The sequence below is a fragment of the Tachysurus vachellii genome, chromosome 3 (genome assembly GCF_030014155.1).
Source record: "Tachysurus vachellii isolate PV-2020 chromosome 3, HZAU_Pvac_v1, whole genome shotgun sequence".
Taxonomy (NCBI): Eukaryota; Metazoa; Chordata; class Actinopteri; order Siluriformes; family Bagridae; genus Tachysurus; species Tachysurus vachellii.
In genome coordinates, this window is record NC_083462.1 from 35,148,739 (window position 1) to 35,166,345 (window position 17,607).

The 17,607-nt window shown below is 46.3% G+C and overlaps 1 protein-coding gene and 17 non-coding genes across 19 annotated transcripts in view; 17 read left to right on the top strand and 1 right to left on the bottom strand.

Moving 5' to 3' along the window:
* LOC132843539 (NACHT, LRR and PYD domains-containing protein 3-like) overlaps positions 1–17,607 on the bottom strand; it is a 924,649-nt gene that overhangs the window by 447,554 nt on the left and 459,488 nt on the right. The window lies entirely within an intron of this gene.
* trnad-guc (transfer RNA aspartic acid (anticodon GUC)) lies at positions 1,339–1,410 on the top strand. The gene has a single exon. It is a non-coding gene; the product is annotated as a tRNA-Asp (tRNA).
* On the top strand, positions 2,393–2,464 carry trnad-guc (transfer RNA aspartic acid (anticodon GUC)). Its single transcript has one exon. It is a non-coding gene; the product is annotated as a tRNA-Asp (tRNA).
* trnad-guc (transfer RNA aspartic acid (anticodon GUC)) lies at positions 3,239–3,310 on the top strand. Its single transcript has one exon. It is a non-coding gene; the product is annotated as a tRNA-Asp (tRNA).
* Positions 4,293–4,364, top strand: trnad-guc (transfer RNA aspartic acid (anticodon GUC)). Its single transcript has one exon. It is a non-coding gene; the product is annotated as a tRNA-Asp (tRNA).
* Positions 5,347–5,418, top strand: trnad-guc (transfer RNA aspartic acid (anticodon GUC)). Its single transcript has one exon. It is a non-coding gene; the product is annotated as a tRNA-Asp (tRNA).
* On the top strand, positions 6,193–6,264 carry trnad-guc (transfer RNA aspartic acid (anticodon GUC)). The gene has a single exon. It is a non-coding gene; the product is annotated as a tRNA-Asp (tRNA).
* trnad-guc (transfer RNA aspartic acid (anticodon GUC)) lies at positions 7,242–7,313 on the top strand. The gene has a single exon. It is a non-coding gene; the product is annotated as a tRNA-Asp (tRNA).
* trnad-guc (transfer RNA aspartic acid (anticodon GUC)) lies at positions 8,088–8,159 on the top strand. Its single transcript has one exon. It is a non-coding gene; the product is annotated as a tRNA-Asp (tRNA).
* Positions 8,934–9,005, top strand: trnad-guc (transfer RNA aspartic acid (anticodon GUC)). Its single transcript has one exon. It is a non-coding gene; the product is annotated as a tRNA-Asp (tRNA).
* Positions 9,983–10,054, top strand: trnad-guc (transfer RNA aspartic acid (anticodon GUC)). The gene has a single exon. It is a non-coding gene; the product is annotated as a tRNA-Asp (tRNA).
* trnad-guc (transfer RNA aspartic acid (anticodon GUC)) lies at positions 10,829–10,900 on the top strand. The gene has a single exon. It is a non-coding gene; the product is annotated as a tRNA-Asp (tRNA).
* trnad-guc (transfer RNA aspartic acid (anticodon GUC)) lies at positions 11,675–11,746 on the top strand. Its single transcript has one exon. It is a non-coding gene; the product is annotated as a tRNA-Asp (tRNA).
* Positions 12,724–12,795, top strand: trnad-guc (transfer RNA aspartic acid (anticodon GUC)). Its single transcript has one exon. It is a non-coding gene; the product is annotated as a tRNA-Asp (tRNA).
* Positions 13,778–13,849, top strand: trnad-guc (transfer RNA aspartic acid (anticodon GUC)). Its single transcript has one exon. It is a non-coding gene; the product is annotated as a tRNA-Asp (tRNA).
* On the top strand, positions 14,624–14,695 carry trnad-guc (transfer RNA aspartic acid (anticodon GUC)). The gene has a single exon. It is a non-coding gene; the product is annotated as a tRNA-Asp (tRNA).
* trnad-guc (transfer RNA aspartic acid (anticodon GUC)) lies at positions 15,673–15,744 on the top strand. Its single transcript has one exon. It is a non-coding gene; the product is annotated as a tRNA-Asp (tRNA).
* trnad-guc (transfer RNA aspartic acid (anticodon GUC)) lies at positions 16,722–16,793 on the top strand. The gene has a single exon. It is a non-coding gene; the product is annotated as a tRNA-Asp (tRNA).

Genomic DNA, 17,607 nt, shown 5'->3' on the forward strand with positions numbered 1-17,607 from the left:
CCCCGACGGGGAGGCTGTTTTCCTGCCCAGTTCCAACTCTAAATGGCCTCGAATCTCGACAAATGGCACGCGACAACTGCCTCAGGTTTTTGTCCCCTTGGGATCTTAAGTCCAACGTAAGAATGCCTAGAACTTCTCTGTTAAAAAGCAGAAAAGTAATCTATTATTATTAACGAAAGTTTTTACAGATCAAGCACTGCAAATGCATCCAAGACCAATCAGAAGCAAAACAACAAGTTTTGATTTGATCCCTTAAACTGGCACCTAGTTTACATTTATCTTCTCTCGATGGGGAGTGCGGGGAGGCCTTATGGAACAAAGCCAAGACTTCTCACAATAGCAGAAATTGATCTATTTTTAAGGATACAGTTTTGACAAAAGCACAATGGCCAAGCCCCAAGACTCATGACATAAGCAACAGGTGGAAGTGACAGGTACTGGCACCTATTTTCAAGTTATCTCACTTGATGGAGGTTGCTTGTATCCACGTAACAAACCAAACTCTCTTACTAAAGCAAAATATCCTACGTAGTTGATATAATGAACATTGACAGAAGCAGCACTGCCATGCACCAAGACTCAATCAGAGAGCAAGAAGCCACAGAGTTTGATTTGATCCCTTAAACTGGCACCCTATTTTAGGCATTTAACTTGCACTCGATGGGGAGGTTGCTTTGTAGTTCCAACTGTAACAAAGCCAAGACTTCTCTGACAAAAGCAGCAAATTGATCCTAGTTAATAGAAGGGAACAGGTTTGACAAAAGCAGCACTGCCAAGCCCCAAGACTCAGAGAGCAAGAAGCCACAGAGTTTGATTCGATCCCATAAACTGGCACCTTATATTCGGCATTTATCTTGCACTTGATGGGGAGGTTGCTTTGTAGTTCCAACTGTAACAAAGCCAAGACTTCTCTGACAAAAGCAGCAAATTGATCCTACTGTAGTTGATATAATGGAACAGGTTTGACAAAAGCAGCACTGCCAAGCCCCAAGACTCAGAGAGCAAGAAGCCACAGAGTTTGATTCGATCCCTTAAACTGGCACCCTATTTTCGGCATTTATCTTGCACTTGATGGGGAGGTTGCTTTGTAGTTCCAACTGTAACAAAGCCAAGACTTCTCTGACAAAAGCAGCAAATTGATCCTACTGTAGTTGATATAATGGAACAGGTTTGACAGAAGCAGCACTGCCAAGCCCCAAGACTCAATCAGAGAGAAAGATGCTACACAGTTTGATTTGATCTCTGAACCTGGCACCCTATTTTCGGCATTTAACTTGCACTGGGGCAGGCGCAGTCTAGTCCCAGTTGCCGGCAGCCTTCCACTGTCAGGACAGGTGTTCCTCGTTAGTATAGTGGACAGTATCTCCGCCTGTCACGCGGAAGACCGGGGTTCGATTCCCCGACGGGGAGGCTGTTTTCTGCCCAGTTCCAACTCTAAGAAGGCCACGACGTCTCGGACAAAAGGGGCACTGCTCTCAACTTGCCTGCCAGTGTTTCGGGTCCTCGATGGGGAGGTTGCTTTATAGTTCCAACTGTAAGAAAGCCAAGACTTCTCTGATAAAAAGCAGCAAATTAATCCTAATTAGTATAACGGAACAGGTTTGACAGAAGCAGCACTGCCATGCACCAAGACTCAATCAGAGAGCAAGAAGCCACAGAGTTTGATTTGATCCCTTAAACTGGCACCCTATTTTAGGCATTTAACTTGCACTCGATGGGGAGGTTGCTTTGTAGTTCCAACTGTAACAAAGCCAAGACTTCTCTGACAAAAGCAGCAAATTGATCCTAGTTAATAGAAGGGAACAGGTTTGACAAAAGCAGCACTGCCAAGCCCCAAGACTCAGAGAGCAAGAAGCCACAGAGTTTGATTCGATCCCTTAAACTGGCACCCTATTTTCGGCATTTATCTTGCACTTGATGGGGAGGTTGCTTTGTAGTTCCAACTGTAACAAAGCCAAGACTTCTCTGACAAAAGCAGCAAATTGATCCTACTGTAGTTGATATAATGGAACAGGTTTGACAAAAGCAGCACTGCCAAGCCCCAAGACTCAGAGAGCAAGAAGCCACAGAGTTTGATTCGATCCCTTAAACTGGCACCCTATTTTCGGCATTTATCTTGCACTTGATGGGGAGGTTGCTTTGTAGTTCCAACTGTAACAAAGCCAAGACTTCTCTGACAAAAGCAGCAAATTGATCCTACTGTAGTTGATATAATGGAACAGGTTTGACAGAAGCAGCACTGCCAAGCCCCAAGACTCAATCAGAGAGAAAGATGCTACACAGTTTGATTTGATCTCTGAACCTGGCACCCTATTTTCGGCATTTAACTTGCACTGGGGCAGGCGCAGTCTAGTCCCAGTTGCCGGCAGCCTTCCACTGTCAGGACAGGTGTTCCTCGTTAGTATAGTGGACAGTATCTCCGCCTGTCACGCGGAAGACCGGGGTTCGATTCCCCGACGGGGAGGCTGTTTTCTGCCCAGTTCCAACTCTAAGAAGGCCACGACGTCTCGGACAAAAGGGGCACTGCTCTCAACTTGCCTGCCAGTGTTTCGGGTCCTCGATGGGGAGGTTGCTTTATAGTTCCAACTGTAAGAAAGCCAAGACTTCTCTGATAAAAAGCAGCAAATTAATCCTAATTAGTATAACGGAAAAGGTTTGACAGAAGCAGCACTGCAATGCACCAAGACTCAATCAGAGAGCAAGAAGCAACAGAGTTTGATTTGATCCCTTAAACTGGCACCCTATTTTAGGCATTTAACTTGCACTCGATGGGGAGGTTGCTTTGTAGTTCCAACTGTAACAAAGCCAAGACTTCTCTGACAAAAGCAGCAAATTGATCCTAGTTAATAGAAGGGAACAGGTTTGACAAAAGCAGCACTGCCAAGCCCCAAGACTCAGAGAGCAAGAAGCCACAGAGTTTGATTCGATCCCTTAAACTGGCACCCTATTTTCGGCATTTATCTTGCACTTGATGGGGAGGTTGCTTTGTAGTTCCAACTGTAACAAAGCCAAGACTTCTCTGACAAAAGCAGCAAATTGATCCTACTGTAGTTGATATAAGGGAACAGGTTTGACAGAAGCAGCACTGCCAAGCCCCAAGACTCAATCAGAGAGAAAGATGCTACACAGTTTGATTTGATCTCTGAACCTGGCACCCTATTTTCGGCATTTAACTTGCACTGGGGCAGGCGCAGTCTAGTCCCAGTTGCCGGCAGCCTTCCACTGTCAGGACAGGTGTTCCTCGTTAGTATAGTGGACAGTATCTCCGCCTGTCACGCGGAAGACCGGGGTTCGATTCCCCGACGGGGAGGCTGTTTTCTGCCCAGTTCCAACTCTAAGAAGGCCACGACGTCTCGGACAAAAGGGGCACTGCTCTCAACTTGCCTGCCAGTGTTTCGGGTCCTCGATGGGGAGGTTGCTTTATAGTTCCAACTGTAAGAAAGCCAAGACTTCTCTGATAAAAAGCAGCAAATTAATCCTAATTAGTATAACGGAACAGGTTTGACAGAAGCAGCACTGCCATGCACCAAGACTCAATCAGAGAGCAAGAAGCCACAGAGTTTGATTTGATCCCTTAAACTGGCACCCTATTTTAGGCATTTAACTTGCACTCGATGGGGAGGTTGCTTTGTAGTTCCAACTGTAACAAAGCCAAGACTTCTCTGACAAAAGCAGCAAATTGATCCTAGTTAATAGAAGGGAACAGGTTTGACAAAAGCAGCACTGCCAAGCCCCAAGACTCAGAGAGCAAGAAGCCACAGAGTTTGATTCGATCCCATAAACTGGCACCCTATATTCGGCATTTATCTTGCACTTGATGGGGAGGTTGCTTTGTAGTTCCAACTGTAACAAAGCCAAGACTTCTCTGACAAAAGCAGCAAATTGATCCTACTGTAGTTGATATAATGGAACAGGTTTGACAAAAGCAGCACTGCCAAGCCCCAAGACTCAGAGAGCAAGAAGCCACAGAGTTTGATTCGATCCCTTAAACTGGCACCCTATTTTCGGCATTTATCTTGCACTTGATGGGGAGGTTGCTTTGTAGTTCCAACTGTAACAAAGCCAAGACTTCTCTGACAAAAGCAGCAAATTGATCCTACTGTAGTTGATATAATGGAACAGGTTTGACAGAAGCAGCACTGCCAAGCCCCAAGACTCAATCAGAGAGAAAGATGCTACACAGTTTGATTTGATCTCTGAACCTGGCACCCTATTTTCGGCATTTAACTTGCACTGGGGCAGGCGCAGTCTAGTCCCAGTTGCCGGCAGCCTTCCACTGTCAGGACAGGTGTTCCTCGTTAGTATAGTGGACAGTATCTCCGCCTGTCACGCGGAAGACCGGGGTTCGATTCCCCGACGGGGAGGCTGTTTTCTGCCCAGTTCCAACTCTAAGAAGGCCACGACGTCTCGGACAAAAGGGGCACTGCTCTCAACTTGCCTGCCAGTGTTTCGGGTCCTCGATGGGGAGGTTGCTTTATAGTTCCAACTGTAAGAAAGCCAAGACTTCTCTGATAAAAAGCAGCAAATTAATCCTAATTAGTATAACGGAAAAGGTTTGACAGAAGCAGCACTGCAATGCACCAAGACTCAATCAGAGAGCAAGAAGCAACAGAGTTTGATTTGATCCCTTAAACTGGCACCCTATTTTAGGCATTTAACTTGCACTCGATGGGGAGGTTGCTTTGTAGTTCCAACTGTAACAAAGCCAAGACTTCTCTGACAAAAGCAGCAAATTGATCCTAGTTAATAGAAGGGAACAGGTTTGACAAAAGCAGCACTGCCAAGCCCCAAGACTCAGAGAGCAAGAAGCCACAGAGTTTGATTCGATCCCTTAAACTGGCACCCTATTTTCGGCATTTATCTTGCACTTGATGGGGAGGTTGCTTTGTAGTTCCAACTGTAACAAAGCCAAGACTTCTCTGACAAAAGCAGCAAATTGATCCTACTGTAGTTGATATAATGGAACAGGTTTGACAAAAGCAGCACTGCCAAGCCCCAAGACTCAGAGAGCAAGAAGCCACAGAGTTTGATTCGATCCCTTAAACTGGCACCCTATTTTCGGCATTTATCTTGCACTTGATGGGGAGGTTGCTTTGTAGTTCCAACTGTAACAAAGCCAAGACTTCTCTGACAAAAGCAGCAAATTGATCCTACTGTAGTTGATATAATGGAACAGGTTTGACAGAAGCAGCACTGCCAAGCCCCAAGACTCAATCAGAGAGAAAGATGCTACACAGTTTGATTTGATCTCTGAACCTGGCACCCTATTTTCGGCATTTAACTTGCACTGGGGCAGGCGCAGTCTAGTCCCAGTTGCCGGCAGCCTTCCACTGTCAGGACAGGTGTTCCTCGTTAGTATAGTGGACAGTATCTCCGCCTGTCACGCGGAAGACCGGGGTTCGATTCCCCGACGGGGAGGCTGTTTTCTGCCCAGTTCCAACTCTAAGAAGGCCACGACGTCTCGGACAAAAGGGGCACTGCTCTCAACTTGCCTGCCAGTGTTTCGGGTCCTCGATGGGGAGGTTGCTTTATAGTTCCAACTGTAAGAAAGCCAAGACTTCTCTGATAAAAAGCAGCAAATTAATCCTAATTAGTATAACGGAAAAGGTTTGACAGAAGCAGCACTGCAATGCACCAAGACTCAATCAGAGAGCAAGAAGCAACAGAGTTTGATTTGATCCCTTAAACTGGCACCCTATTTTAGGCATTTAACTTGCACTCGATGGGGAGGTTGCTTTGTAGTTCCAACTGTAACAAAGCCAAGACTTCTCTGACAAAAGCAGCAAATTGATCCTAGTTAATAGAAGGGAACAGGTTTGACAAAAGCAGCACTGCCAAGCCCCAAGACTCAGAGAGCAAGAAGCCACAGAGTTTGATTCGATCCCTTAAACTGGCACCCTATTTTCGGCATTTATCTTGCACTTGATGGGGAGGTTGCTTTGTAGTTCCAACTGTAACAAAGCCAAGACTTCTCTGACAAAAGCAGCAAATTGATCCTACTGTAGTTGATATAATGGAACAGGTTTGACAGAAGCAGCACTGCCAAGCCCCAAGACTCAATCAGAGAGAAAGATGCTACACAGTTTGATTTGATCTCTGAACCTGGCACCCTATTTTCGGCATTTAACTTGCACTGGGGCAGGCGCAGTCTAGTCCCAGTTGCCGGCAGCCTTCCACTGTCAGGACAGGTGTTCCTCGTTAGTATAGTGGACAGTATCTCCGCCTGTCACGCGGAAGACCGGGGTTCGATTCCCCGACGGGGAGGCTGTTTTCTGCCCAGTTCCAACTCTAAGAAGGCCACGACGTCTCGGACAAAAGGGGCACTGCTCTCAACTTGCCTGCCAGTGTTTCGGGTCCTCGATGGGGAGGTTGCTTTATAGTTCCAACTGTAAGAAAGCCAAGACTTCTCTGATAAAAAGCAGCAAATTAATCCTAATTAGTATAACGGAAAAGGTTTGACAGAAGCAGCACTGCAATGCACCAAGACTCAATCAGAGAGCAAGAAGCCACAGAGTTTGATTTGATCCCTTAAACTGGCACCCTATTTTAGGCATTTAACTTGCACTCGATGGGGAGGTTGCTTTGTAGTTCCAACTGTAACAAAGCCAAGACTTCTCTGACAAAAGCAGCAAATTGATCCTAGTTAATAGAAGGGAACAGGTTTGACAAAAGCAGCACTGCCAAGCCCCAAGACTCAGAGAGCAAGAAGCCACAGAGTTTGATTCGATCCCATAAACTGGCACCTTATATTCGGCATTTATCTTGCACTTGATGGGGAGGTTGCTTTGTAGTTCCAACTGTAACAAAGCCAAGACTTCTCTGACAAAAGCAGCAAATTGATCCTACTGTAGTTGATATAATGGAACAGGTTTGACAAAAGCAGCACTGCCAAGCCCCAAGACTCAGAGAGCAAGAAGCCACAGAGTTTGATTCGATCCCTTAAACTGGCACCCTATTTTCGGCATTTATCTTGCACTTGATGGGGAGGTTGCTTTGTAGTTCCAACTGTAACAAAGCCAAGACTTCTCTGACAAAAGCAGCAAATTGATCCTAGTTAATATAAGGGAACAGGTTTGACAGAAGCAGCACTGCCAAGCCCCAAGACTCAATCAGAGAGAAAGATGCTACACAGTTTGATTTGATCTCTGAACCTGGCACCCTATTTTCGGCATTTAACTTGCACTGGGGCAGGCGCAGTCTAGTCCCAGTTGCCGGCAGCCTTCCACTGTCAGGACAGGTGTTCCTCGTTAGTATAGTGGACAGTATCTCCGCCTGTCACGCGGAAGACCGGGGTTCGATTCCCCGACGGGGAGGCTGTTTTCTGCCCAGTTCCAACTCTAAGAAGGCCACGACGTCTCGGACAAAAGGGGCACTGCTCTCAACTTGCCTGCCAGTGTTTCGGGTCCTCGATGGGGAGGTTGCTTTATAGTTCCAACTGTAAGAAAGCCAAGACTTCTCTGATAAAAAGCAGCAAATTAATCCTAATTAGTATAACGGAAAAGGTTTGACAGAAGCAGCACTGCCATGCACCAAGACTCAATCAGAGAGCAAGAAGCCACAGAGTTTGATTTGATCCCTTAAACTGGCACCCTATTTTAGGCATTTAACTTGCACTCGATGGGGAGGTTGCTTTGTAGTTCCAACTGTAACAAAGCCAAGACTTCTCTGACAAAAGCAGCAAATTGATCCTAGTTAATAGAAGGGAACAGGTTTGACAAAAGCAGCACTGCCAAGCCCCAAGACTCAGAGAGCAAGAAGCCACAGAGTTTGATTCGATCCCTTAAACTGGCACCCTATTTTCGGCATTTATCTTGCACTTGATGGGGAGGTTGCTTTGTAGTTCCAACTGTAACAAAGCCAAGACTTCTCTGACAAAAGCAGCAAATTGATCCTACTGTAGTTGATATAATGGAACAGGTTTGACAGAAGCAGCACTGCCAAGCCCCAAGACTCAATCAGAGAGAAAGATGCTACACAGTTTGATTTGATCTCTGAACCTGGCACCCTATTTTCGGCATTTAACTTGCACTGGGGCAGGCGCAGTCTAGTCCCAGTTGCCGGCAGCCTTCCACTGTCAGGACAGGTGTTCCTCGTTAGTATAGTGGACAGTATCTCCGCCTGTCACGCGGAAGACCGGGGTTCGATTCCCCGACGGGGAGGCTGTTTTCTGCCCAGTTCCAACTCTAAGAAGGCCACGACGTCTCGGACAAAAGGGGCACTGCTCTCAACTTGCCTGCCAGTGTTTCGGGTCCTCGATGGGGAGGTTGCTTTATAGTTCCAACTGTAAGAAAGCCAAGACTTCTCTGATAAAAAGCAGCAAATTAATCCTAATTAGTATAACGGAAAAGGTTTGACAGAAGCAGCACTGCAATGCACCAAGACTCAATCAGAGAGCAAGAAGCCACAGAGTTTGATTTGATCCCTTAAACTGGCACCCTATTTTAGGCATTTAACTTGCACTCGATGGGGAGGTTGCTTTGTAGTTCCAACTGTAACAAAGCCAAGACTTCTCTGACAAAAGCAGCAAATTGATCCTAGTTAATAGAAGGGAACAGGTTTGACAAAAGCAGCACTGCCAAGCCCCAAGACTCAGAGAGCAAGAAGCCACAGAGTTTGATTCGATCCCTTAAACTGGCACCCTATTTTCGGCATTTATCTTGCACTTGATGGGGAGGTTGCTTTGTAGTTCCAACTGTAACAAAGCCAAGACTTCTCTGACAAAAGCAGCAAATTGATCCTACTGTAGTTGATATAATGGAACAGGTTTGACAGAAGCAGCACTGCCAAGCCCCAAGACTCAATCAGAGAGAAAGATGCTACACAGTTTGATTTGATCTCTGAACCTGGCACCCTATTTTCGGCATTTAACTTGCACTGGGGCAGGCGCAGTCTAGTCCCAGTTGCCGGCAGCCTTCCACTGTCAGGACAGGTGTTCCTCGTTAGTATAGTGGACAGTATCTCCGCCTGTCACGCGGAAGACCGGGGTTCGATTCCCCGACGGGGAGGCTGTTTTCTGCCCAGTTCCAACTCTAAGAAGGCCACGACGTCTCGGACAAAAGGGGCACTGCTCTCAACTTGCCTGCCAGTGTTTCGGGTCCTCGATGGGGAGGTTGCTTTATAGTTCCAACTGTAAGAAAGCCAAGACTTCTCTGATAAAAAGCAGCAAATTAATCCTAATTAGTATAACGGAAAAGGTTTGACAGAAGCAGCACTGCAATGCACCAAGACTCAATCAGAGAGCAAGAAGCAACAGAGTTTGATTTGATCCCTTAAACTGGCACCCTATTTTAGGCATTTAACTTGCACTCGATGGGGAGGTTGCTTTGTAGTTCCAACTGTAACAAAGCCAAGACTTCTCTGACAAAAGCAGCAAATTGATCCTAGTTAATAGAAGGGAACAGGTTTGACAAAAGCAGCACTGCCAAGCCCCAAGACTCAGAGAGCAAGAAGCCACAGAGTTTGATTCGATCCCATAAACTGGCACCATATATTCGGCATTTATCTTGCACTTGATGGGGAGGTTGCTTTGTAGTTCCAACTGTAACAAAGCCAAGACTTCTCTGACAAAAGCAGCAAATTGATCCTACTGTAGTTGATATAATGGAACAGGTTTGACAAAAGCAGCACTGCCAAGCCCCAAGACTCAGAGAGCAAGAAGCCACAGAGTTTGATTCGATCCCTTAAACTGGCACCCTATTTTCGGCATTTATCTTGCACTTGATGGGGAGGTTGCTTTGTAGTTCCAACTGTAACAAAGCCAAGACTTCTCTGACAAAAGCAGCAAATTGATCCTAGTTAATATAAGGGAACAGGTTTGACAGAAGCAGCACTGCCAAGCCCCAAGACTCAATCAGAGAGAAAGATGCTACACAGTTTGATTTGATCTCTGAACCTGGCACCCTATTTTCGGCATTTAACTTGCACTGGGGTAGGCGCAGTCTAGTCCCAGTTGCCGGCAGCCTTCCACTGTCAGGACAGGTGTTCCTCGTTAGTATAGTGGACAGTATCTCCGCCTGTCACGCGGAAGACCGGGGTTCGATTCCCCGACGGGGAGGCTGTTTTCTGCCCAGTTCCAACTCTAAGAAGGCCACGACGTCTCGGACAAAAGGGGCACTGCTCTCAACTTGCCTGCCAGTGTTTCGGGTCCTCGATGGGGAGGTTGCTTTATAGTTCCAACTGTAAGAAAGCCAAGACTTCTCTGATAAAAAGCAGCAAATTAATCCTAATTAGTATAACGGAAAAGGTTTGACAGAAGCAGCACTGCAATGCACCAAGACTCAATCAGAGAGCAAGAAGCCACAGAGTTTGATTTGATCCCTTAAACTGGCACCCTATTTTAGGCATTTAACTTGCACTCGATGGGGAGGTTGCTTTGTAGTTCCAACTGTAACAAAGCCAAGACTTCTCTGACAAAAGCAGCAAATTGATCCTAGTTAATAGAAGGGAACAGGTTTGACAAAAGCAGCACTGCCAAGCCCCAAGACTCAGAGAGCAAGAAGCCACAGAGTTTGATTCGATCCCTTAAACTGGCACCCTATTTTCGGCATTTATCTTGCACTTGATGGGGAGGTTGCTTTGTAGTTCCAACTGTAACAAAGCCAAGACTTCTCTGACAAAAGCAGCAAATTGATCCTACTGTAGTTGATATAATGGAACAGGTTTGACAGAAGCAGCACTGCCAAGCCCCAAGACTCAATCAGAGAGAAAGATGCTACACAGTTTGATTTGATCTCTGAACCTGGCACCCTATTTTCGGCATTTAACTTGCACTGGGGCAGGCGCAGTCTAGTCCCAGTTGCCGGCAGCCTTCCACTGTCAGGACAGGTGTTCCTCGTTAGTATAGTGGACAGTATCTCCGCCTGTCACGCGGAAGACCGGGGTTCGATTCCCCGACGGGGAGGCTGTTTTCTGCCCAGTTCCAACTCTAAGAAGGCCACGACGTCTCGGACAAAAGGGGCACTGCTCTCAACTTGCCTGCCAGTGTTTCGGGTCCTCGATGGGGAGGTTGCTTTATAGTTCCAACTGTAAGAAAGCCAAGACTTCTCTGATAAAAAGCAGCAAATTAATCCTAATTAGTATAACGGAAAAGGTTTGACAGAAGCAGCACTGCAATGCACCAAGACTCAATCAGAGAGCAAGAAGCCACAGAGTTTGATTTGATCCCTTAAACTGGCACCCTATTTTAGGCATTTAACTTGCACTCGATGGGGAGGTTGCTTTGTAGTTCCAACTGTAACAAAGCCAAGACTTCTCTGACAAAAGCAGCAAATTGATCCTAGTTAATAGAAGGGAACAGGTTTGACAAAAGCAGCACTGCCAAGCCCCAAGACTCAGAGAGCAAGAAGCCACAGAGTTTGATTCGATCCCTTAAACTGGCACCCTATTTTCGGCATTTATCTTGCACTTGATGGGGAGGTTGCTTTGTAGTTCCAACTGTAACAAAGCCAAGACTTCTCTGACAAAAGCAGCAAATTGATCCTACTGTAGTTGATATAATGGAACAGGTTTGACAGAAGCAGCACTGCCAAGCCCCAAGACTCAATCAGAGAGAAAGATGCTACACAGTTTGATTTGATCTCTGAACCTGGCACCCTATTTTCGGCATTTAACTTGCACTGGGGCAGGCGCAGTCTAGTCCCAGTTGCCGGCAGCCTTCCACTGTCAGGACAGGTGTTCCTCGTTAGTATAGTGGACAGTATCTCCGCCTGTCACGCGGAAGACCGGGGTTCGATTCCCCGACGGGGAGGCTGTTTTCTGCCCAGTTCCAACTCTAAGAAGGCCACGACGTCTCGGACAAAAGGGGCACTGCTCTCAACTTGCCTGCCAGTGTTTCGGGTCCTCGATGGGGAGGTTGCTTTATAGTTCCAACTGTAAGAAAGCCAAGACTTCTCTGATAAAAAGCAGCAAATTAATCCTAATTAGTATAACGGAACAGGTTTGACAGAAGCAGCACTGCCATGCACCAAGACTCAATCAGAGAGCAAGAAGCCACAGAGTTTGATTTGATCCCTTAAACTGGCACCCTATTTTAGGCATTTAACTTGCACTCGATGGGGAGGTTGCTTTGTAGTTCCAACTGTAACAAAGCCAAGACTTCTCTGACAAAAGCAGCAAATTGATCCTAGTTAATAGAAGGGAACAGGTTTGACAAAAGCAGCACTGCCAAGCCCCAAGACTCAGAGAGCAAGAAGCCACAGAGTTTGATTCGATCCCATAAACTGGCACCTTATATTCGGCATTTATCTTGCACTTGATGGGGAGGTTGCTTTGTAGTTCCAACTGTAACAAAGCCAAGACTTCTCTGACAAAAGCAGCAAATTGATCCTACTGTAGTTGATATAATGGAACAGGTTTGACAAAAGCAGCACTGCCAAGCCCCAAGACTCAGAGAGCAAGAAGCCACAGAGTTTGATTCGATCCCTTAAACTGGCACCCTATTTTCGGCATTTATCTTGCACTTGATGGGGAGGTTGCTTTGTAGTTCCAACTGTAACAAAGCCAAGACTTCTCTGACAAAAGCAGCAAATTGATCCTAGTTAATATAAGGGAACAGGTTTGACAGAAGCAGCACTGCCAAGCCCCAAGACTCAATCAGAGAGAAAGATGCTACACAGTTTGATTTGATCTCTGAACCTGGCACCCTATTTTCGGCATTTAACTTGCACTGGGGCAGGCGCAGTCTAGTCCCAGTTGCCGGCAGCCTTCCACTGTCAGGACAGGTGTTCCTCGTTAGTATAGTGGACAGTATCTCCGCCTGTCACGCGGAAGACCGGGGTTCGATTCCCCGACGGGGAGGCTGTTTTCTGCCCAGTTCCAACTCTAAGAAGGCCACGACGTCTCGGACAAAAGGGGCACTGCTCTCAACTTGCCTGCCAGTGTTTCGGGTCCTCGATGGGGAGGTTGCTTTATAGTTCCAACTGTAAGAAAGCCAAGACTTCTCTGATAAAAAGCAGCAAATTAATCCTAATTAGTATAACGGAACAGGTTTGACAGAAGCAGCACTGCCATGCACCAAGACTCAATCAGAGAGCAAGAAGCCACAGAGTTTGATTTGATCCCTTAAACTGGCACCCTATTTTAGGCATTTAACTTGCACTCGATGGGGAGGTTGCTTTGTAGTTCCAACTGTAACAAAGCCAAGACTTCTCTGACAAAAGCAGCAAATTGATCCTAGTTAATAGAAGGGAACAGGTTTGACAAAAGCAGCACTGCCAAGCCCCAAGACTCAGAGAGCAAGAAGCCACAGAGTTTGATTCGATCCCATAAACTGGCACCTTATATTCGGCATTTATCTTGCACTTGATGGGGAGGTTGCTTTGTAGTTCCAACTGTAACAAAGCCAAGACTTCTCTGACAAAAGCAGCAAATTGATCCTACTGTAGTTGATATAATGGAACAGGTTTGACAAAAGCAGCACTGCCAAGCCCCAAGACTCAGAGAGCAAGAAGCCACAGAGTTTGATTCGATCCCTTAAACTGGCACCCTATTTTCGGCATTTATCTTGCACTTGATGGGGAGGTTGCTTTGTAGTTCCAACTGTAACAAAGCCAAGACTTCTCTGACAAAAGCAGCAAATTGATCCTACTGTAGTTGATATAATGGAACAGGTTTGACAGAAGCAGCACTGCCAAGCCCCAAGACTCAATCAGAGAGAAAGATGCTACACAGTTTGATTTGATCTCTGAACCTGGCACCCTATTTTCGGCATTTAACTTGCACTGGGGCAGGCGCAGTCTAGTCCCAGTTGCCGGCAGCCTTCCACTGTCAGGACAGGTGTTCCTCGTTAGTATAGTGGACAGTATCTCCGCCTGTCACGCGGAAGACCGGGGTTCGATTCCCCGACGGGGAGGCTGTTTTCTGCCCAGTTCCAACTCTAAGAAGGCCACGACGTCTCGGACAAAAGGGGCACTGCTCTCAACTTGCCTGCCAGTGTTTCGGGTCCTCGATGGGGAGGTTGCTTTATAGTTCCAACTGTAAGAAAGCCAAGACTTCTCTGATAAAAAGCAGCAAATTAATCCTAATTAGTATAACGGAAAAGGTTTGACAGAAGCAGCACTGCAATGCACCAAGACTCAATCAGAGAGCAAGAAGCAACAGAGTTTGATTTGATCCCTTAAACTGGCACCCTATTTTAGGCATTTAACTTGCACTCGATGGGGAGGTTGCTTTGTAGTTCCAACTGTAACAAAGCCAAGACTTCTCTGACAAAAGCAGCAAATTGATCCTAGTTAATAGAAGGGAACAGGTTTGACAAAAGCAGCACTGCCAAGCCCCAAGACTCAGAGAGCAAGAAGCCACAGAGTTTGATTCGATCCCTTAAACTGGCACCCTATTTTCGGCATTTATCTTGCACTTGATGGGGAGGTTGCTTTGTAGTTCCAACTGTAACAAAGCCAAGACTTCTCTGACAAAAGCAGCAAATTGATCCTACTGTAGTTGATATAATGGAACAGGTTTGACAGAAGCAGCACTGCCAAGCCCCAAGACTCAATCAGAGAGAAAGATGCTACACAGTTTGATTTGATCTCTGAACCTGGCACCCTATTTTCGGCATTTAACTTGCACTGGGGCAGGCGCAGTCTAGTCCCAGTTGCCGGCAGCCTTCCACTGTCAGGACAGGTGTTCCTCGTTAGTATAGTGGACAGTATCTCCGCCTGTCACGCGGAAGACCGGGGTTCGATTCCCCGACGGGGAGGCTGTTTTCTGCCCAGTTCCAACTCTAAGAAGGCCACGACGTCTCGGACAAAAGGGGCACTGCTCTCAACTTGCCTGCCAGTGTTTCGGGTCCTCGATGGGGAGGTTGCTTTATAGTTCCAACTGTAAGAAAGCCAAGACTTCTCTGATAAAAAGCAGCAAATTAATCCTAATTAGTATAACGGAAAAGGTTTGACAGAAGCAGCACTGCAATGCACCAAGACTCAATCAGAGAGCAAGAAGCAACAGAGTTTGATTTGATCCCTTAAACTGGCACCCTATTTTAGGCATTTAACTTGCACTCGATGGGGAGGTTGCTTTGTAGTTCCAACTGTAACAAAGCCAAGACTTCTCTGACAAAAGCAGCAAATTGATCCTAGTTAATAGAAGGGAACAGGTTTGACAAAAGCAGCACTGCCAAGCCCCAAGACTCAGAGAGCAAGAAGCCACAGAGTTTGATTCGATCCCATAAACTGGCACCTTATATTCGGCATTTATCTTGCACTTGATGGGGAGGTTGCTTTGTAGTTCCAACTGTAACAAAGCCAAGACTTCTCTGACAAAAGCAGCAAATTGATCCTACTGTAGTTGATATAATGGAACAGGTTTGACAAAAGCAGCACTGCCAAGCCCCAAGACTCAGAGAGCAAGAAGCCACAGAGTTTGATTCGATCCCTTAAACTGGCACCCTATTTTCGGCATTTATCTTGCACTTGATGGGGAGGTTGCTTTGTAGTTCCAACTGTAACAAAGCCAAGACTTCTCTGACAAAAGCAGCAAATTGATCCTAGTTAATATAAGGGAACAGGTTTGACAGAAGCAGCACTGCCAAGCCCCAAGACTCAATCAGAGAGAAAGATGCTACACAGTTTGATTTGATCTCTGAACCTGGCACCCTATTTTCGGCATTTAACTTGCACTGGGGCAGGCGCAGTCTAGTCCCAGTTGCCGGCAGCCTTCCACTGTCAGGACAGGTGTTCCTCGTTAGTATAGTGGACAGTATCTCCGCCTGTCACGCGGAAGACCGGGGTTCGATTCCCCGACGGGGAGGCTGTTTTCTGCCCAGTTCCAACTCTAAGAAGGCCACGACGTCTCGGACAAAAGGGGCACTGCTCTCAACTTGCCTGCCAGTGTTTCGGGTCCTCGATGGGGAGGTTGCTTTATAGTTCCAACTGTAAGAAAGCCAAGACTTCTCTGATAAAAAGCAGCAAATTAATCCTAATTAGTATAACGGAAAAGGTTTGACAGAAGCAGCACTGCAATGCACCAAGACTCAATCAGAGAGCAAGAAGCCACAGAGTTTGATTTGATCCCTTAAACTGGCACCCTATTTTAGGCATTTAACTTGCACTCGATGGGGAGGTTGCTTTGTAGTTCCAACTGTAACAAAGCCAAGACTTCTCTGACAAAAGCAGCAAATTGATCCTAGTTAATAGAAGGGAACAGGTTTGACAAAAGCAGCACTGCCAAGCCCCAAGACTCAGAGAGCAAGAAGCCACAGAGTTTGATTCGATCCCATAAACTGGCACCTTATATTCGGCATTTATCTTGCACTTGATGGGGAGGTTGCTTTGTAGTTCCAACTGTAACAAAGCCAAGACTTCTCTGACAAAAGCAGCAAATTGATCCTACTGTAGTTGATATAATGGAACAGGTTTGACAAAAGCAGCACTGCCAAGCCCCAAGACTCAGAGAGCAAGAAGCCACAGAGTTTGATTCGATCCCTTAAACTGGCACCCTATTTTCGGCATTTATCTTGCACTTGATGGGGAGGTTGCTTTGTAGTTCCAACTGTAACAAAGCCAAGACTTCTCTGACAAAAGCAGCAAATTGATCCTAGTTAATATAAGGGAACAGGTTTGACAGAAGCAGCACTGCCAAGCCCCAAGACTCAATCAGAGAGAAAGATGCTACACAGTTTGATTTGATCTCTGAACCTGGCACCCTATTTTCGGCATTTAACTTGCACTGGGGCAGGCGCAGTCTAGTCCCAGTTGCCGGCAGCCTTCCACTGTCAGGACAGGTGTTCCTCGTTAGTATAGTGGACAGTATCTCCGCCTGTCACGCGGAAGACCGGGGTTCGATTCCCCGACGGGGAGGCTGTTTTCTGCCCAGTTCCAACTCTAAGAAGGCCACGACGTCTCGGACAAAAGGGGCACTGCTCTCAACTTGCCTGCCAGTGTTTCGGGTCCTCGATGGGGAGGTTGCTTTATAGTTCCAACTGTAAGAAAGCCAAGACTTCTCTGATAAAAAGCAGCAAATTAATCCTAATTAGTATAACGGAAAAGGTTTGACAGAAGCAGCACTGCAATGCACCAAGACTCAATCAGAGAGCAAGAAGCAACAGAGTTTGATTTGATCCCTTAAACTGGCACCCTATTTTAGGCATTTAACTTGCACTCGATGGGGAGGTTGCTTTGTAGTTCCAACTGTAACAAAGCCAAGACTTCTCTGACAAAAGCAGCAAATTGATCCTAGTTAATATAAGGGAACAGGTTTGACAAAAGCAGCACTGCCAAGCCCCAAGACTCAGAGAGCAAGAAGCCACAGAGTTTGATTCGATCCCTTAAACTGGCACCCTATTTTCGGCATTTATCTTGCACTTGATGGGGAGGTTGCTTTGTAGTTCCAACTGTAACAAAGCCAAGACTTCTCTGACAAAAGCAGCAAATTGATCCTACTGTAGTTGATATAATGGAACAGGTTTGACAGAAGCAGCACTGCCATGCACCAAGACTCAATCAGAGAGCAAGAAGCCACAGAGTTTGATTTGATCCCTTAAACTGGCACCCTATTTTAGGCATTTAACTTGCACTCGATGGGGAGGTTGCTTTGTAGTTCCAACTGTAACAAAGCCAAGACTTCTCTGACAAAAGCAGCAAATTGATCCTAGTTAATAGAAGGGAACAGGTT